Source organism: Ovis canadensis, chromosome 24 (assembly GCF_042477335.2).
Source record: "Ovis canadensis isolate MfBH-ARS-UI-01 breed Bighorn chromosome 24, ARS-UI_OviCan_v2, whole genome shotgun sequence".
In the NCBI taxonomy this organism is placed as follows: domain Eukaryota; kingdom Metazoa; phylum Chordata; class Mammalia; order Artiodactyla; family Bovidae; genus Ovis; species Ovis canadensis.
This window is the reverse complement of record NC_091268.1, coordinates 36,964,550-36,986,232: the sequence shown is the minus strand read 5'-3', so window position 1 is coordinate 36,986,232 and position 21,683 is coordinate 36,964,550. Positions and strand designations below refer to the sequence as shown.

Here is a 21,683-nt window from a genome sequence, read left to right as displayed (position 1 = left end):
GTGCATATACCCACGTATCTTTCTCCACTATTTCATAATTTCCTGCCGTTTTGTTCAGTTTTCTTTCCTCGCTTCAAAAGCCTGCTTGGATTGGGATTTCTCAAGCTACAGGCGAAGACGGTGAGTTAGATTGGAAGAAGAAATAAAATCAAAGCATCATTGATCCTCAGCTGGGGAGGGGGCGGGTAGGTAGAGGGGAGACAGGCTCTTAGCTCTTATTCCAAGTCCCAGGGGAGACCCATTCTCTGAGCCGAGGCAGGCAGCCAGTGAGGACCACGGAAGCTGGTGAGAGAGCCCCAAACCCAGCCATCCGTGGCTGCCTCACGCAGCTCCACAGGGGGGGAGGAACAGACAATAGCAGTCTGTTAGCGCCATTTCCCTTCTGCCCCAGCCCTTCTCAGAGCCCAGCAGGCAGCTGATGACAACTCAGAGGAGTCTGACAGCCCGTGCCAAGCGCACCATCTCTCTAGCTTCCAATCACCAGGTATCTGAAGGGGACGCAGGAACAGTCAGCTCCTGCCCTCATTAAGAACCCTTTGGTGGGCAGAAAAAGATGACCGTCAAAGGACCTGCCAGGTTCATCAGCCTACTGATGAGGAGGAGGGCAGAAGCCCCCAGTGCTCTGACCTCCCCACCCAACCAAGGCGGCCCTTTCATTTGCATCTCATTTGCATCTCATTTGCATTGCATACTTAACAAGACTCTAAGCTTATACACACTGGGAGAAATCATTCTGTCACGGGCTGAAAAGGGGCTCTGCCATCGTTGTATTTGCACAAATGATCCCTTGGGAGCAGGGTCTGCAGAGCAAGTCCACACAGCCATCTCTGCCCTCCAGGAAAACAAGACCTCAATCAGACCACGGTGATGCAGACAGATGTAGATCTCGCTATTCTGGGATGGATGACCAACTAAATAAAGCCACAGTTACATCATGCACAAGGCCAGACAGAGGGAAAATTCCAAATGTTTTCAAGAGACTGTGTTAAAACGATTCAGGCTAATTGCATGCAAGTCTTGTACTATGAATGTCAAACTACACCACCATCACGTAAATGAGCTGTCAGAGGCTTGGTCAGAGTTCCCACAGAAAAGAACCTTTCTCCGCTCTCGGAATACTTCCTGTTTTGTCTGACTGATGCACACACCCTTGACAAAGGTTTTGCATTTTATTGTCCAAAAGCCACAGGTTCCGCCAGTATTCCTGAAGGATTACAGTATTGCCTGTCAGGATACTGTGGGTGCTAAGATCTCTACTAAAGAAAGACCTGGGTTCAAATCCCAGCTCTGGCACTTACTAGTTGTGTGGCCTTAGCCAAGTCACTGAACCTTTGTGAGCTTCATTTTCCTCTTCTACTGAATGGAGAAATATTAGCTTTTATCTCATAGGAATTAAATGAAGTAATGCATATAAAGGGGCTTCCCAGATGGCGCTAGTGGTAAAGAACCCACTTGTCAATGCAGAAGACGTAAGAGACGTGGGTCCAATCCCAGGGTCAGGATGATCCCCTGGAAGAGGGCATGGCAACCCACTTCAGTATTCTTGTCTGGAGACTCCCAAGGACAGGGGAGCCTGGCGGGCTACAGTCCATAGGGTCTCAAAGAGCCAGACACAACTGAAGTGGCTTAGCACGCACGCAAACAATGCACGTAAAGTGTTTGTACAATGCCTGGTACTTCTTACAAAATAAAATCAAGAGGTACTTCTTATAGTTGAGAAAACAGGAAATGGAGTTGTAAATATACACCTGGCCCTCTGTATTTGCAGACATGGGTAGGTGAGGAGCATCGACTATAAGGAATTTGAGTACCCGTTCAGCACCTGTAGACTTTGGCATCCACCAGGAGTCCTGGAACCAATCTATGCAGATACCAAGGAGTGACAAGAACTACTAGAGCCACAATATACTCTTGGAATCCATTACTGTGGCTGCTTATAAGGAGATACAAAAACTTCCAGCAGCTGCCTCTATGTCACCTGTCCACCTCTCCCGCTCTCCCCACCTTGGCTTACCCTACTCACACTCAAGAGCCTGCTTGCTGTTTCCAGAAGCATGCTGAGAATCCCAGGGATGGGGGAGCCTGGTGGGCTGCCGTCTATGGGGTCGCACAGAGTCGGACACGACTGAAGTGACTTCACAGCAGCAGCAGGGAGCTGCATGACTCCCTCCTTCATCTTCCAAAGTCTTTACTCAGGACTTCCCTGGTGGTCCAGTGGCTAAGACTCTGTGCTCCGAATTCAGGGGGCCCAGGTTCGATCCCTGATCAGGGAACTAGATTCCCCCATGCTGCCACTAAGAGTTTGCATGCTGCAACTAAGACCCAGCACAGCCAAGTGAATAAATACTTTAAAAGTCTTTATTCAATTGTTCCCATCTCAGTGACATTCTCCTGCCACTCTTATCTAAATCTAGATTAGTCCTGCCCCCTCTCAGACTCCCAATCTTCCTTTCTTACTTTATTTTTCTCTTAACACTTGCCTTCTGACATACGGTATATTTTACTTCTTTACCTACTTTAGAATCCGCCTGCCAATGCAGGAGATGCAAGAGATGTGAGTTCGATTCCTAGGTAAGGAAGATCCCTTGCAGTAGGAAATGGCAACCCACTCCAGTATTCTTCCCTGGAAAACTCCCTGGACAGAGGAGCCTGGCAGGCTACAGTCCATGGGGTTGCGAAGAGTTGGACACAACTGAGCACACACATCAGACCTACTTTACTGTCTGCCACACGCCCTACAACAGAGGTCGAACTGCAGCCTGCACACCAAATCCAACCCATCCCCTGTTTTTGTAAATAAGGTTTTAGTAGAACAGAGCCCCGCCTATTCATTTACATACGGTCTGTGGCCACCTTCATGCTATAGCAGCAGGGCTGAGTAACTCTGACAGCAACCACACGGCTCCAAAGTCTATCAGGTCCTTAAGAGGTACAGCCCGTGGAGCCTTGCACTAGAATGGAAGCTCCATTGAAAGCAAGACTGTCTTGTTCTCAGGCAACTAACTCCCAGCAAGCAGATCAGTGCTCGACACCTTACAAGATGCTGGATGATAAGACCCTTTTGCTGAAGGAGTGAACTAGAAGTAGGGATACACCTGTGCTGCAGGTGTGTGGGTGAGGACACCAGAGGGATGCTGTCAGAGAGCTAAATTCTGCTCAGGATGCTGGAACCATGAAGAAGTGAAGTGAAACAGTCACAGAGCATGTCATTAAAACCTAGAGCTCAGGTACCAGAGGAAATTCAAATGGTGCCCTACAAGGCAGCAGCGCTCAGAGCGTGGTCCCCTGGAAGGGTCCCCTGGGAACTCACTAAAAATTCAAGTGAACCCAGGCCTGCTGAAGCAGAATCCCTGGGACACTAGGGCCTTCTGTGGGTGATTCTGGTTTTGGGAGCACCGCTCCAAAGAGTGGAACTGGGCTGGGGGAGGGGACAATGCCTTCCATCATAGACTCTGCAATGTACCATTGGGTTTTTTTTAAAATTAATAACTCTGCACCTATACAAGTTTGATGATATCATTAAATAAAACCGGTTTTAAATGTATGAATCATAGCTTTTTACTTTCAGTATTTCTGTTTTCTTTGACCTCTGGGGCCTTGCTGACCCAGGAGAGACTGTCCTTCCCAAGGTGGCCAATTCCTAGAGTTAAGAAAGTCAGCTGTAAGCATATCCTTCCCAGCACCTCCTTCATGGAGCTCTTATACTCCAGGCCACCATTCTCTGCACTAATCATGCCAGGGCCAGATGACTAGAGACAGCCCCTACACTCCAGAACCTGCTAAAATTATTCAAACTAACCAGTCCCAAAGGAAATCAATCCAGACTATTCATCGAGAGCACTGATGCTGAAGCTGAAGTTCCAATACTTTGGTCACCTGAAGCGAAGAGTCGACTCATTAGGAAAGAACCTGATGCTGGGAAGACTGAGGGCAGGAGGAGAAGGGGACGACAGAGGATGAGATGGTTGGATGGCATCATTGACTCAATGGACATGAGTTTGCGCAAGCTCAGGAGATAGTGAAGGACAGGGAAGCCTGGAGTGCTGCAGTCCAAGGGGTCGCAAAGACTTGGACACGACTGAGTGACGGAACAACAACAAAGCCAGTCCCAAGCCTGCTTCAGCTGCTCACCCATTCCTCCTCATGGAAACCACAAGAAAGGCCCGTCTCACCCCCTCTGCCTCCGGGCCCCCCGGTGCTTCCCCAGGTGGTCCTCTTGTTGTCCAGTCGCTAAGCACCACAGTTGGAAAGCACCAGTTCTTCAGCGCTCAGCCTTCTTTATGGTCCAACTCTCATACCCATACATGACTACTGGAAAAACCACAGCTTTGACTACAGGGACCTTTGTCAGTAAAGTGATGTCTCTGAGCTACAAGTAATAAACTATCTTTTCACTGGCAACCTCCTGATCCACTGGCTTCACCATGCCTGAATAAGACCTATATTTTAAAACAAAAAAATAAACAAAGATCGGGGAGGGAGTGGAGAAACGGCACCAACGTGATGCAAGGAACAGTGTCAGGCAGAAGGGACATTCAGAAGACCCTGGCCCAGGGTGAGAGGTTACACAAAGCTCCCCACACCACCCTACAGCAAAGATGAAATCCAGTAAAATGAAATGCATCTGGCCCAACCTCATGTCTAAAAAAAAAAGGAAGGAAAAAAAAAAACCCTAAAAAGCAGCAAAGATGCAGGGAACATAGGTTAACAGCACCTGGTGGAGCTGGCATAAGCAGTTTAACGGACGGTAAACCTAAAATAAATCAATGGTGTGATGTGGCTGGCCTTACCCTGATCCCCCAAAACAATAGTGTCATCCAAGGACACAGAAAGAGAATGATGCGGTCCAGAGCAGTGTTGTTCAAACAATGTCACATGGCCATTTCCTTCTCCAGAGGATCTTCCTGACCCAGGGATTGATCCAGGTCTCCTGCATTGCAGGAAGACACTTTACCATCTGAGCCACCAGGGAATCCAGTGCACTTGGCGCTGGTTAATGAATTCAAAACCTGAGCGTCAAGACAATTTTTCTTAAAGGATTTCTGAAAGGAGCAGGGATAGGACTGAATAGAATAGAGGTGACGCTGTACCCAAGCATCCACCACGTGTAAGTAGGGGTGAGTATTACTTCATGGTGGTTGGCTTCAGTTGTGAGCGTGCACATGGTGGGTAAAACCTACCTCTCGCAGCGAGCTGCCGTCAGCAAAGTACGAAATCGCTGATCTAGAACAAGGAAAGGAGCGATCCCTCTCTCCTCTGCCACCCCTGGAGGGCTCTCTCTCAGTCAGGTCAGGCTCAATAAGGATGCTACTCTGATGAGAGCTCTGTTTGGGAGGAGCTCTGGGTCTGTGTTGAGGGAGACACACAGCTCTGCTGTGCAGTGTCTGAAGTTGTGGTTTGTGAATTAGGGATTAGATAGCAAGCTGGAGGCTCAGCTTCCTGAGCCCTGGTGGCTCAGACGGGAAAGAATCTGCCTGCAGTGCAGGAGACCCAGGTTCGATCCCTGGGTAGGGGAAGGGGCCTAGAGAAGGGAATGGCTATCCATTCCAGGATTCTTGCCTGGAGAATTCCGTGGACAGAGGAGCATGGCGGGATACAATCCATGGGGTCATAGAGAGCTGGAGACTGAGTCACTAACACAGGCACAGAGCAAGTGGCTGAAAGAGTTGGGGCAGCTTTACCTGGGAACTGAAAGCTTCTGGGCCCCCAAAACTGTCCTCAAGTGAGTAAGAAGCGGCCAGCGTACCTGTACTGGGTGATCCACTGGATGATGCTAGTAGAAGCATCGTGAGGTTAATTAATAGACCCTTTGGGCTTCCCTGGTAGCTCAGCGGGTAAAGAATCCTCCCTCCTGCAATACAGGAAACTCCGGTTCGATTCCTGGGTCAGGAAGATCAGCTGGAGAAGGGACAGGCTACCCACTCCAGCATTCCTGGGCTTCCCTTGGTGGCTCAGCTGGTAAAGAATCCACCTGCAATGTGGGAGACCTGGGTTCAATCCCTGTGTTGGGAAGATCCCCTGGAGAAGGGAACAGCTGCCCACTCCAGTATTCTGGCCTGGAGAATTCCACGGACTGCGTAGTCCATGGAGTCACAAAGAGTCGGACACAACTGAGCAATTTTCACTTTCACTTCTTGGCAGCCTGACTGAATTTCCTACCATCTGCCTGGACCATTCACTGCTCTTCCTCTGACCCCAACACACCCTTCATATCCCCAGCTTCTACAAGCTTGTGCAAGGTCAAATCCTCCAGTGAATCCCTTGTTCCAAGGTCCGCATGGTAGCTCTGGTTCCCTGAACAATGCAGGAGCCTTGCAAGGCCCAACATCCCTGATGCCAGCTGGGAAGTGGGTTTTCCCGTGAAGATCTGCTTCTCCCAGAAGCTGGAACCACTTTGTATCTTGATGTTTCCCTGTGTAACCCGAACACCTTTTTATTTTAAAATGAAGACACTTTCTCAAGATAACTGCTGTGAGCTTTATTCTACCCCCTCCCTCTCACCTTCTGGATGCCCTCAGTTCCACTAGCTCAAGCACCCAGGATGGCAGGACAGGGTAGAGCTTAGGAGCACAGGCTCTGAAATCAGACAGCCCGGCTTTGAACCAGGGATCGGTCACTTCACAACTGTGCGCCTTTAAATGAATTACTTAATGTCTCCAAGCTGTGCCTTCTTCACCTGAACAAAGCAGGTAAAACCTCCAGGGTTCAAGGTGAGTACTGCATGTGATGCTTCCCTTTAAGTGCCTGGCACACAGGAAGTGCTTACTACATGTTGGCTGCATATATAACTGGAATATGTCTTAAAGTGGCAGGCTTAGCACCCAGGTTCCCTGAACTCCTCAGCTGGGCAGGTACCCTCTCTCAGATCATTTCAGGTACAGCCAAATGCCTCCCTTCCTCATCAAAGAGTCAGATTAAGTGTAAATCCTCCAGGACATACGGTACCCAGGAGGGTAACAAGAGACGTAGGGCTTCCCTGGTGGCTCAGATGGAAAGAATCTGCCTGTAATTCAGGAGACCCGGGTTCAACCCCTGGGGCAGGAAGATCCCCTGGAGAAAGGAATGGCAACCCACTCCAGTATTCTTACCTGGAGAATCCCATGAACAGAGAAGCCTGGCAGGATACAGTCCATGGGATCGCAAAGAGTCAGACACGGCTGAGCCAGACACGGCTGAGCGACTAACACACTGACCCCTCTCTCTGCCTGCCCATTACAGACTGGGTCTCCAGGAAGCTGAACTTCTCACCTAAGAAACCACGTCCTGAAAACATGCCACTCTGGGAGGAAATAAAAAGGTTCAAACAGGAAACTCCAAATTTGGCAAATCCAGCAAAAATCAGTCAGGGAATTCGTACAGGGTTGGGTAAACCATCCTGAGCAGAGTAACAGCAAATACATATGGCACCCCGACTACATCCCAGGTGGTGGTCTAAATGCTCGCACACATGGCCTATGGAATCCCCACAGCTACGTGGTTCTCAGGCTGGGTCCTTTCACCAGCCTCACCTCATCCTCCTGAGCCACCCAGGTATTCCTTACCTTGCAAGCAGAAAGGAAGAGCCCCTGGCCTTTCCACAGTGGGGTCGAGAGAGAAGGCCTCCCCCACTGGTCCACCTCTCTCAACTGAGGGATCCAGCCAGCCTTTTGGGCAGGTCTTGACCAGTGATGCTGGCCTTTCTGCAAACAGGCAGGCTGACCTGAAGACGTGTCATCGACATCAGCCTCACAGCCCAGCAAACACGGGCTCGCACACGCTCAAAGGAGAAACGTGGGCAAGTGGAAGATACTAGAAAAACGGAGTGCCAGGAAGCAAAGTCTCCATCAGTAGAAGGCAGCCGAGTCCAGCACCCGTTTCCTCCTTGGCAGCCCAGGGAGAGCCGCCCTACCAGCGGAGGTTGCGCTTGTGGAGTCTGCGAGGCCAGCACACAGGAAGTGTTCCAGAAAAGAGCTGCTGCTAGCAGCACCCACCACTACCTCCCCTACCCCCGAGGGGGGACAGAGAGGGGACAGAGGGTGATCAAGAGCCTCACACTCTGGGGGGGACTTCCCTGGTCATCCGCTGGCGAAGACTCCACGCTTTCACTGCGGTGGGTGCAGGTCCAGTCCCAGGCCAGGGAACTAAGACCCTGCGTGCCTAACAGAGCAGCCAGAAAAAAAGCCACACTCAGGAACTGACACTCGGGTTCACACCCCAGCTCTACCCCCTCGGAGCCGTGGGACTTGGGGGAGTTATGAACCTCCCTCTCTGTGCCTCTGTTTCCCCACCTGGAAAACAGAGATGGTGTTAGTAGCCACCTCATGGGGCTTTGGATAGGATCGCATGAGAACACTGGGAAAGTGCCAGCCTTCTGCCTTATTTCATCTCCTTCACAGCCTGGAGCAGGAAATGGCAACCCACTCCAGTATTCCTGCGTGGGAAGCCTGTGGACAGAGGAGCCTGGCAGGCTACAGTCCACAGGGTTACAAAGAGTAGGACACGACTGAAGCAACTTAGCACTCAGGCACACACAGCCTTTATCACTACAGGGAAGGGACTCTGCTTGCTCAGCGGTCACCTCCCTCATCAGAAAGAACACAGGACACAGCAGCAGGCGCTGCCTTGTTCATGATGGCAAGCGGAGCCCAGCACACAAGTGATGTCGGATCGAACCGGGCCAGACTCCAAAGCCCCCTGCTCGGGCTCTGTGATCCTAGACCCTGTTGGCGTGTATGCTGGGCTACATTGTACAGACTTGCAGCAAGACAATGAGAAGAGCAGGTGGGGCTGTGACTGGAAAAGCAAGGTGCACTTTCTCCCCTTGCAACAGGAGACAGAGGCAAAGCAGAGAGGGGCTCTGGGTCACGTTAAAAGAGCCAGGCGCTCTGTGCAGCAGGGGACTATCCCAGCCACACAGGTAGGTTCAGACCGTCTATGAAAGGGGATTCTGGGCCCAGAGATGCTGACAGGTGAAATGTCATGGCTGCAGTGGGCTGGGGGGCACTCTCCACCCAGACTTTGCACTTGGGGCCGCCCCGGCAGAAGCAGAGAGCGGTAAAGCCTGCCACCTAGTGGACGAGATGCATCATCGCGCTTGTCTGCAGGAAAGGGTATGGAATTTTAAAGGGCACAGAAAACAGGTTGAGCTGCTTGTATATTTTGGAGATTAATGCGTCTCAAATGGCAACCCACTCCAGTATTCTTGCCTGGGAAATTCCATGGACAGAGGAGCCTGGTGGGCTAAGTTCATGGGGTCGCAAAGAGTCAGACACGACTGAAGCGACTAAGCATGCAAGCATGCGTGCAGCTCAACGTCAGAGAAACAAACAACCCAATCAAAACAGGGCAGAAGACCTAAACAGACATTTCTCCAAGAAGACGCTGAGATGGATAATTAACACATGAAAAATACGCTCAACATCGCTTACTACTAGAGAAATGCAAATCAAAACTACAACGAGGTATCACCTCACACTGGTCAGAATGGCCATCATAAAAAAAATCTACAAACAATAAATGCTGGAGAGGATGTGGAGAAAAGGGAACCCTCTTATAAACTGATATAGCCACTATGGAGAACAGTATGGAAGTTTCCTTAAAAACTAGGAATAAAACTACCATACAACCTAGCAATCCCACTACGGAGCACACACCCTAACTGAAAAAGACACATGTACCCCAATGTCCACAGCAGCACTGTTTACACCCAGGACATGGAAGCAACCTAGATAATCAACAGATGAATGGGTAAAGAAGTTGTGGTACATATATACACTGGAATATTACTCAACCATAAAAAAGAACAGCTTTGAATCAGTTCTAGTGAGGTGGATGAACTTGAGCCTGTTATACAGAGTAAAGTAAGTAAAAAAGAGAAAATATATCATATATTAATGCATATATATGGAGAAGGCAATGGCACCCCACTCCAGTACTCTCGCCTGGAAAATCCCATGAACGGAGGAACCTGGTGGGCTGCAGTCCATGGGGTCGCAAAGAGTCGGACATGACTGAGCGACTTCCCTTTCACTTTTCACTTTCATGCATTGGAGAAGGCAATGGCAACCCACTCCAGTGTTCTTGCCTGGAGAATCCCAGGGACAGGGGAGCCTGGTGGGCTGCTGTCTATGGGGTTGCACAGAGTCGGACACGACTGAAGTGACTTAGCAGCAGCAGCAGCAGCAGCAATGCATATATATGGATCTAGAAACAATGGTACTTATGAACCTATTTGCAGGGCAGGAATAGAGACTCAGACATAGAGAACAGACTTATGGACAACAGCAGGGGAAGGCGAGGGGATAGGTTGAGAGAGTAGAGAGATGAAATCTGTACATTACCGTATGTAAAATAGATAGCTAATGGGAAGTTGCTGCACAGCACAGAGAGCTCAGCCTGGTGCTCTGTGACAACCTAGAGGGGTGGGATGGGATGGGAGGTGGGAGAGAGGGTCACGAGGGAGGGGGCACGTGTACACCTGTGGCTGATTCATGCTGATGTGCGGCAGAAACCAACACAACATTGTAAAGCGACTAGCCTCCAATTAAACAAAGTGTACACGAATCACATGGGGATTTTGCTGAAATGCAGATTCTGACTTAGCAGGTCCAGAAGGAACCCAGGGTTCTGCCTTTCCCGCCCCCTCCCAGGTGATACTGATGCCGCTGGTCCACAGACCACACTTGGTGCAACCAGGTTCTACAATTTCTGAAGTGCAACACCCCCCCCCCCCCCCGCAGCCCTGCAACTTGGAAGCTTGGGGAGGTGACACCATGGGAAACAGAGTTAGAAGGCACCGGAGTATTTGGAGTTTTTTAAGTCAAAGAAGTTAGGGACCTTTAGGTGGGGCTGAGGGACTGAGGGTCAGGTCAGCGTGGGCTGCCTCCTGGAGAAGGCAGAAGAGAAGAGGGAAAAGGGAGGCAGAAGAGAAGAGGACATGCTGTAGTGATGCTGGTGACGAGGATGCGAGATGGTGACAAAGGGAAGCACCACGAGGGTCACAGAACACAGCTCACAGGCTGGATGCTACCCAAGATTCTCACTGGTGAGGATGAGAGCTGGAACACACGCTCCGCCCCAGCTGAGGACCGCCCCAGTCGAAAACTGCCCAGGTCACCTCAAAGCCACAGACACCCATCACTGGCATCAGCCACTCAGTTTTCACTCCAGTCGTTGGTGGCGACATTATTAAATTAGTTTTTTTCTATTTAGAGATTTTTCTGGTTTCGTTTCTTCTCTTTTGAAAAATTTAGGGGCTTCCCAGGTGGCTCAGTGGTAAAGAATCCAGACATGAGTTTGATCCTTGGGTTGGGAATTTCCCCTGGAGAAGGAAATGGCAACCTACTCCAGTATTCTTGCCTAGGAAATCCCAGGGACAGAGGAGCTTGGTGGGCTACCATCCAGAGGGTCACAAAGAGTCAGACACGTGAGCACGCACACAAGCAAGACATATTAAGAGAAGATATCCAGCCTCTCCCAGCCTCAGCCTCTCTCCACCCCCACCTTCCCAATCCTTCTGCCATCCTAGCGTTTACAACCTGCTTTGTACCCTTCCCTACCTCTCTTCCCACCCTTATAAAAACATCCAAACATAACTTCACACATGGGAAGTGTCTGGCTGTTATTTCTTGGAAATGAGATCATACAAAATATATTTTTATGCAACCTAACCCTCTCACTTAATAATACATCAAAAATGTGCCTCTGGATCAGGGATTGGCAAATGTTTTCGGGACGCATCAGAAAAAAAAAACACTTTCCGCTTTGCAGGCAATACAGGCTCTGCCCCAACCACTCAATGAACTGAGCACTGTGCTACTGAAGCAGCTAGAGTCAATATGCAAATGGTGAGTGTGGCTGTATGCCAATAAAACTTTATTTACAAAAACAGGCGGTAGGCAGCCTGTTCCAGGTCAATAGCTATAGCTCTAATCCGTTGGCGTTTTATATTCACTTGGATTCTTTAGAATTGTATTATTTTTTAATTATTATTTTTAATTTTACTATTTAAACTTCTCAGTTAATAAAAGTATACTATGAAGTATAATATACATACAGAAACGTGTACAAATCATAATGGCACAATTTGATGAATTTTCACAAAGTGAAATATTTCACAAAAGTGAAATACATATATTTGTGTAGCAAGCTCCCATATTAAAAACCAAAATGACCTGCTTCAGAGAAGCCCCACACATCAATTTTGATTCGCTGTTTTCAACAACTGCATAATATCCTATAAAATGGATATAAGCCTAATTAGGCTGATTCCAATTCTTTGTTGCTGCAAAGAAAACATCAATAAACATGCTTATTCTGGGCATTATTTCCTTACATGCTAGTGTTTTATTTCGATAGGCTGGATTTCCAAAAGGGATATCTGAGAGTCAGAGTGTACATATATATGCATATTTTAATAGATATTGTAGGACCACTTCCCTCAAAGGCAGTAAAGAGCCACAGCCCTGAAGGTCCCGGCCGCACCCCGAACCATGCCATTCAGCAGGTATTTAGGAACAATGACTGCACACCCAGTACGTGCCCAGGTTTGGGGGCCTAAGACAGTGGTCCGGGCTTGACCTGTCTTACGAGGCTTAAACATTCAGGGAACAAGAGAAGGAACACTTCAGCTCCCTCCATCTCCTCAAGTCAGCTCCATCTCCTTCAGTGTCCAGACACCAACTCCCACCTCACAAGTCAAAAGGCTTCCCGTGACGGGTGGGCAGGGAACCCTGGCCTCAGGGGTGAGCAGACAACTATCTATAAACGCGTTTAGAAAGATGGTTCCACAGATAGAGGTAGGATTTAACGCAACTTGATTACAAAAACACTAAAGAGATGCAAAAATAATGTGGGTGTCTTGATAGGTTTGTTTTAAGGGAATTTGCTCTCTAATGAGTACACAGTGAAGTGTTTTGAACAAACCTATTTTCCTGCACTACTGATTCCTCCCCCCCAAAAAATTAACAACTATTAAGTGTGATGTAATCTAAAAGATCTGAAGCCCTAATTATTGAAACTTGGAGGGGTGTATGGGGGTAGGCGGCCAGGCATGTTTGTACACAAAGGGATTTCTCTGAGAATGGTGTTCACAGCTTTAACCAGATCTTCAATGGCAGCCGTGACATTAAAAAAAAAAAAAGAAAGAAAGAAAGAAAAGAGGATTAACATGATAGGGGTTCCGTTCAGTTCAGTCGCTCAGTGTGTCCAACTCTTTGCGACCCCATGGACTGCAGCACGCCAGGCTTCCCTGTCCATCACCAACTCCCGGAGCTTGCTCAAACTCACGTCCATCCAGTCGGTGATGTCATCCAACCAGTTCATCCTCTGTTGTCCCCTTCTCCTCCCACTTTCAATCCTTCCCAGCATCAGGGTCTTTTTCAATGAGTCGGTTCTTCGCATCAGGTGGCCAAAGTATTGGAGTTTCAGCTTTAGCATCAGTCCTTCCAATGAATATTCAGGACTGATTTCCTTTAGGATGGACTGGTTGGATCTTACAGTGCAAGGGACTCTCAAGAGTCTTCAGCACCACAGTTCAAAAGCATCAATTCCTTGGCACTCAGCTTTCTTAGAGTCCAGCTCTCACATCCACACATGACTACTGAAAAAACCACAGCTTTGACTAGACGGACCTTTGCTGGTAACGTAATGCCTCTGTTTTTCAACATGCTGTCATAACTTTTCTATAGGGGTTAGGGCTATACACATGTCAAAACTCAACCACCAGGTATGCCTAAGATAACGACATTTCACTGTATGTAAATTTTACCTCACAAACTTAAAGATATTACAAATTTGTTTGAATTCTTGTGGATAATGTGCAGGCTGAAAAGTTTAGGGGGAACTGAACTGATGTCTTCAATTCCCTTTGAAATGTGTCAAAAATAAGACAAAGTGATTGATGGAGAGCGAGATGGATGGATACATGATTAAGCAGGGTTAATGGCAGGATCTGGGTGATGGATAAATGACTGCTGTAAAATTCTTTAAACTTTGCTGTGTGTCGGACATTTTTCGTAACAAAATGTTGGAGAAAAATACTAACCCGTAATGTATAAAGAAGTAGGAAACCCACAAGAACTGGGTCTTATCCCCACTCCAGGATGTGTGACCTTGAGATATTACATTCTTTTTCTGAGCCTCAGTGACATAGCTGTTTAGTGCGGGGGGGGGGCGGGGGGCGGAGGTGGGTAACTGTTGCTGTGACACCATCCATTATGGATAAAGATGGTGTTCTGCAAATCTGGGCATCTCCGAAAAGAGAGCCTTTGGGAAGGAATGGCTTTGAAAGCAAAGACTGCCCCCTAGTGGGCCCCAGCAGCCTAGCTTGTGGTCATTTTATCTCCTTGTAATTGCTGGTTGTTATTTTGAGATATTAGTCATTTTGAGATATTAGTCCACCAGAATTTTTCTTCTTTACATTTCCTTTTTCCTCCCTCCTTCCCTTAAATCAGAGAACCAGCTCGGGGAAGGATGTGACAGGGCAAACGGCAGAAATAGCCTTCAGGTCTTTCTGGCTGTGTTTTCCAAACTCCCAAAGCTCAAAGGTTTCAAAGAATAAATGGACAGAGAGTGTCTGAAAAAAAACCTCAAAGGGCAAGGAATGTAACCTGACAAGAAGGACATTCTCCATGGTGAACAAAAGGAAGAAAGATGAGAAAAAGTTCCAAGAGTCTCTTGCAACTGGCAAGACCCCAGGTTGTGATGTTTGTCCAGGAAAAGAGATTTGTTTTTCCCCATGTTGGGTCCCAAGTGTCTAGAACATGCCTGGCCAGCCGTGAAAACTCAAGACATATTTTCAAAGGATTTTCTGTGGCTTTTTTGTGGGCCACTTATAAAGTCTTTATTGAATTTGTTATAAGATTGTTTCTGTTTTATGTTCTGTTTTTTTTGGCCAAGGGGCATGTGGGACCTTCAGAACCGGTGCCTTGGTTGTGTATTAGAAGGTGAAGTCTTAACCATGGGCCCACCAGGGAAGTAAGTCCCTCTCCATACACACCATTAATGAGTAAGTGAATGATTGGGAGACTGAGTGAGCAGATTCTAGAGGAGCTTATAACCAGAAGTAGCGAAAAGAAGCCACACCCAACCGCTAACAGCCTCCCCCACCCCCTGCCATTTCCAGCCTCCAGACTTCTGCGCACCATATCTCTCTGCCTGGAATTCAGCATCCCAGTGGGACCGGGGGCCATGGAGCCAGGCTGCCTGGGCTCAGAGCTGAGACTTACCACTTACTGTGTGATTCCAGGAAAAGTTACTTAACCCACTTCGTGTGTCAGTTTTCTCACTGGTAAAATGGGGACAATAATAATACCTACGACAGAGGACTGCTCTGAAGATTAATGAGTTGACGTCCGTAGAGCTCCCGGCATGTAATAAGAACTCAATGAACGGAGCTGATATCATTTTTCTTCTTTTCCTTGACACAAATCTGCTATACCTAGATAACCCTTATATATCTTATAGAGTCAACTCAGCCATGGCTTCCTTCAAGAAGCTTCAGGGGCCCCTCTGGGTGCTCTCAAGGTACAGTCACATTATTCGCCACACTGTGATAGAATTATCTGTATCTGTCTCTCCCACTAAGCTGTGAGCTCCCCGCGGGCAGAGATGAGATCTTATTTGTCAATGGATACAATCTGGTAGTCAGGCCCTTCCTGAATGAACATCTATGCTTACTGAGCTCATCCCACCCTCCTGCCTGTAACATACCACCCTTCTCACACTGTAAATACCCAATCACTCCGAACCACCCCCACCTCCCATCTCACCCCTCAGGTACAGCACACCCAGGACTGCCCTCTGCTCCTCTAGTCTTGTTCTGCCGTATTTGGTTTTACACCACTGACCATCAGCCAAACCCAGTCTAAACTAGAGACCAAGGGTGCTAATTGATACAACCATAGAAGTTTCCCTGGTGGCTCAGACGGTAAAGAATCTGCCTGCAATGCGGGAGACGTGGGTTCAATCCTGGGTTGGGAAGATCCCCTAGAGGAGGGCATGGCAACTCACTCCAGTATTCTTGCTTGGGAAATACTATAGACAGAGGAGCCTGGCAGGCTACGGTCCATGGGATTGCAAAGAGTCAGACAGGACTGAGCAACTAACACTAACAGTTTCACATAGAAGGTAGGCAGTTCTTTACATAACAAGAGGGGCTTCTGTGAGCTTTCAACATCAGGTTCCCTTCTCTTAACAATGCTTTTAAAATCTCTCTTGGAATCTGGTCTATAGATGGATGTAAACCTCACCCTTTCATAACAGCCTGTCAAGAATTTACATCTCTCTAATGCTCTTCTCTTTTTTCAATTTTTAAAAATATTTCTTTGGCCGCATTACACACAGCAAGTGGTATCTTAAGTTCCCAGACCGGGGATCGAACCTATGCCCTTTACAGTGGAAGCTTGGACTCAACCACTGGACCACTTGCTCTTCTTCCTTGGATGTGGGGATGTCAGATTTTGGGAAGGATTTAAACACAAAATATTGCGAGTTCCTAAGTCGTTCGAGGAGATGGTTTAGTCTAATGAGGTTTTGTACAGCATAGCACAGCACAGTGGTAAGAACACTGAATGGGTGTACCAAAGAGAAACATCCAAAAAACTGCTCCTTCTGCTTTTTGTAAGAACAGTCCGAATTTCTGGGAGATAAAACTATGAATATGGTTAAGGACTTGCAGATGGCTGCAATGTAGACAGAAATGTAAATAATGGGACGTTAGTTGGTGTGTTAATAAGGAGATACTCAATTGAATGGGGAGGGGTTTATACATAAGGACATGGGCTTCATAGCCTCCAGGAGCATTTTACATCTCTGATCATGGCTTCTGATTGTACTGCCTCCCACCATGATGCCACAGGGAGTCATGATGTCCACATGATTTCCCATGATTCTACAAAACCCTCTGTTTTGTGTGTTTTCCCCATTATCCAGAAATAAGGGTAGTCATCGCTCCAAAGGTGGGTCCCAGTCCTAGTAACATGTGCTGTTGACCTTGGACCTGGTCCTTAGGACTCTGTGTGGTCTCTTTCCTTTAAGAATGATGGTGTGCAAATTACAAAAAACCAACGATAAAAAAGAAGAATGACGGCGTTGACCGTATCATCTAAACTGCAGCTCCTCACTTTAGAAGGCACTGGCTGGGAATCATCTGTGAAGTCTGGGCATCTATCAGGATCCTGCAGGATCCTCCAGGGTTGTCCCCGTCATACATATACACCTACTAATGCCCCAAAGTGTTAGGGACCAAACGACGGGCTCTAGGACCTGAGTCATGTTTACCAGAAAGAGACAGGACATGCGCTCATCCTGCCTGGCCAATCATGTAACGCCAGCTACTCCTGTAACTGAGACAAAAAACTGCCTGTATATAGGCCGCCATACTCCTTTGTTTGGGGCTCTTGTCGGATTCCACTGTGCTGGAAGAGACTTGGGCCCTAGTGCGCTAGAAATAAACTCCCTTCTTGCCTTTGCATTACTGTGGTAGACTTGCTCTCTCGGTCGGTTCGGAGATACGGGCTCGGTGCATAACACAAAGATTTAGTGATGCCCACTGTACTAGGTGCCGGGACAGAGTGGTGTGGAAGCCAACACAGCTCTGTCCTCATGGAGCTTAAATGTCAGTGGGAGATGCAGGCACTAATCAACCCAACATAAAACCACAACTGACCCAAGTTCAAGTTCAGGATACAGAGAACGTCTACAGTACGTGGAGACCCAGGGAAGTACCCTTGTCTGTGAGACTGAGCTGAGACCTACAGGAAGGGGAAGAGCAACCTGCTGGAAGAAGACAGAAGGGCAAACACTCCAGACCGAGGGAACAGAGCGTGCAGATGTCCTGTGGTGGGTGGTGGCCTGGAGAGGAGGAAGAATTAAAAGACAGGATACATAATAAGATCACCACAGTACATTTCATCTGCCCTAAGAGCAATGAGGGGGCTTCCCTGATGGCTCAGACAGTAAAGAATCCGCCTGGAATGTGGCAGACCCAGGTTCGATCCCTGGGTCAGGAAGACCCCCTGGAGGAGGGCATGGCAACCCACTCCAGTATTCTTGCTTGGAGAACTCCATGGGCAGAGGAGCCTGGTGAGCTACATAGTCCACGGGGTCGCAAAGAGTTGGACATGACCGAGCGACTAACCACACACACAAGGGCAATGAGACACCACTGATGAGCTTTTCAAAGAAACAGGACTGATCGGATTTCCATCCCAAGCTTTCCCCTGCAAGATCCTTGATGGCAGATATGAAGCCTGGATTTCAGGAGCCAAAAGAGATGAGGGAACCCTCAGATCTTTCAGAAGCACGTGCAGCCTTGTATCTCTGGAGATGGTGGGATTTCAAAGAGCATGTGATGCTCAGAGCAGACGGCTGGTGAGTGGCGAGTCCCACCACTGGACATGCCTCTATGGTGAGATGAAGTGGGGCAAGTCAACACCATGGGCCGCATCTGGCCTCTCACTCCCTCTGATCTGTCTGGCTGAGATCAAGCAGCAGGGCCTGGAGTCTCAACAATGACACCAGAAGGATGCTAGGGAGATCAGAGGGATACCCAGGTAACCCGGGCCCCTCCCAGGCCCCCTCCAGGCTGGCCACCACGCCCAGCTCCCAGCTGCAGTGGAGTGTGGCTCACAGCTGCCCCGTGTCCAGAGAGCTGCCCTCAGCCACACAGAAGCCCCGGAGCCGGGGAGGTAACACCTCCCTCCTGTTTTCAATCTCGGTAGCCGGGAGCGAGGTCTCAGTCAGCCCAGCCTGTAATAAAATACCATCGACTGGGCAGCTTAAATGGCAGATGCTTATTTCTCACAGCTCTGGAGACAAGAAGTCCGACATCAAAGTGCAGATCCTGGTGACAGGCACCTTCCTGGCTTGCAGGTGGCCACCTCCTTGTTGTGCCCTCCTGTGGCCATGAAGCCACCAAGCCCGTCACAAGAGCCCACCTTCGTCTAACCCTAATTGTCTCCCAAAGACTCCAACTTCAAACACCATTTCACTGGGTTAGGGCTTCCACACGTGAATTTTAGGGGGCCTCAACTCAGTCCACAGAACATTCCTCCAGCTTCTAGGAGAAGCTGACCCTGCACTGTCATGCGTGTTCCAGAACTCCCTGGGGTCTGCCTGAAGCTGGTCTTGAGCGGAAATCACACTCCCATTCAGCATTTCCCTGCTCCATCCTCACTCCTCATTTCATGAGCAGCTCCAAAAAATCGCTTGAACCAAAATCTCCAACTCAGGTCTATATTTAGAGAAGTACAGTCAAAGCATCAGGTTCTGCTACCATCAGTCAATCAACTGTCGCAGGCCAGGCTCGGACCGTGCCTGGCATGGTGAGCCAGTGATAGCAGGGCACAGTGACCTGCAGGCCAGAGGCGCGGTGCTCATCCCTGCTCGGCACGTGACATCAGGCAAGTCATCCAGCCTCACCGAGTCTTAGTTCCCTTGTCTGTATGCTGGCAACACCACTACCTCCATTGGATGACCCCATATCAAAGCACTCGGAAAATCACAAACCACTATTAATACACCGGTAGCTGCTCAGTGCTAGCAGAACCCTGAGTATGCAGATATTCAGTCCCTAACTTTAAGGGAGCCCTCACTTCCCTTCCTTCCCCTCGTTATAGATTGAATTGCATCCCCCTAAAAGATATGCTCAAGACTAATCTGAATGTGACCCTGTTTGGAGACAAGGTCTCTGCAAATGCAATCAAGTTAAAATGAGGTCATACTAGATTCGGAGCTTCCCTGGTGGCTCAGATGGTAGCGGGAGACCTGGGTTCAACCCCTGGGTTGGGAAGATCTCCTGGAGAAGGAAATGGCTACCCACTCCAGTATTCTTGTCTGGAGAATTCCATGGACAGAGGAGCCTGGTGGGCTACAGTTCACGGGGTCACAAAGAGTTGGACAGACTGAGCACAGCACACTGTTTAAGTTAACAGTACGCAATATGTTGATCTGGTACCTTTGCATAATGCAATATGATTACATCCCTGCATTAGCTAAGGGCTCTATAATGGCACAGAATTATTTGTCTTTTTACAGTGGAAACAATGGATGGACCTTGAGGGCATTATGCTGTCCTTTGATTCTAAGCACTGTGCGTTCAATGGGTTGGTTAAAGACAGGGCTGTCCATAGTAACATATGAGTCAGTGTAGTTCCTAGAAAATAACAGTAGAGGGGAGCAGAACCTCATTTTTGCCCAATCCACCCAGGAAGCTTATAGACAGTGGATGAATTCAGCTTTTCTTGAGGCTTCTACTCCTCGAGTGAGTGATAGTTACTCAGTCGTGTCCGACTCTGCAACCCCATGGACTGTAGCCTGCAAGGCTCCTTTTTCCATGGAATTCTCCTGGAAAGAATACTGGAGTGGGTTGCCATTTCCTTCTCCAGAGGATCATCCCAACCCAGGGATCAAATACCTGTCTCCTGCATTGCAGGCAGGTTCTTTACCATCTGAGCCACCAGGGAAGCCTACTTCTAAGAGACATTCTACTCCTTGGGGACCCTCAGGTATTCCACTGGGACAAAGTCAGCTGCTCGCCTTCCTTTCAGAGGAAAAAGCAAATCAAATGAAACATACATTCCTTAAGAGCCCACTGGGTGTCAGGAACCCCACTTTAAACAGTTTATATTTTACAGGGATATTTTTCAACTTTTATGTGGTATAAGCACAATTCTTCAGGGCAGCTGAACCATTCTGGAGCCTGAGATCAATTTTTGCAAAATCAATCCCTTCTATGAACAGTCTCCTAAGATACTAAGTCATAAAACCTTGTATAAATTAATTAGTGATGAAGTTTAAGAAGTTTGACACAAGCCTTGGGGAGACAGTTCCTTCAAAGTTTCAGTCCCATTCTGGCCCAGTTCAGTATTGAATTTATCACAGCTTTATGGCTAGGTTGGGCTTCTCCAGTGGTTCAGAGGTAAAGAATCTGCCTGCAATACAGCAGGCCCAGGAGACGCGGGTTCAATCCCTGGGTTGGGAAGATACCCTGGTGAAGGGCATGCAACCCACTCCAGTATGCTTGCCTGAGAAATCCCATGGACAGAGGAGCCTGGCTGGCAACAGTCCATGGGGTTGCAAAGAGTCGGACACAACTGAAGCAACTTAGCACACCCACGTAACACACATGGCTGTTACCCAACCAGCCAGCTGCATTTTCATTCTGTCTGAGCTGTATGGGTCTGATCCACGTATTTCCTGAATGCTCCATTAGGAGGGTCAGACACCACGCTGCACCTCTTCAGCAGGCTCTATTATCCCTGTGTCTTATATTGTAGCATGAAGTATTTCAGAATTGCAAAAACTATGGAGAATAACAGAACAGGACCAGAGTGATAACCATCAAGTTTAAGAAAGAAACACTGCAAATACGCAGAAAGCCCCAGGGATAAACACCGCATGTCTTCTCTTCCCCAAGATGTAACACTCTCCCAAACTGGGTGTTTATCAGCAAGACTCTATTTTCCCACTGGAAAAGTTCGGGGAAGAACCAAGCATCCGTTCTCTGCTATGGTAATAAAGGAAACAGAACTGCACGCTCCAAAGATACGGAGTGGAAGAGTGAGGCTGGGGGGGAGGGGAGCGAAACGGGGTGGGGAACAATAAGGAAGTTGGAAACCTTTATTTTTCCCCATGGAAGAGATAAACCAATTGCATTGCCCATCATGTTATACAAAAATCTGGAAATAATAGATCTGCAGGGT

General features: G+C 48.3%; 1 protein-coding gene across 2 annotated transcripts in view; it reads right to left on the bottom strand.

The window, feature by feature from the left end:
• Nucleotides 1-21,683, bottom strand: part of PRKCB (protein kinase C beta) — a 373,695-nt gene that overhangs the window by 156,404 nt on the left and 195,608 nt on the right. The gene's annotated exons all lie outside the window — the stretch shown is intronic.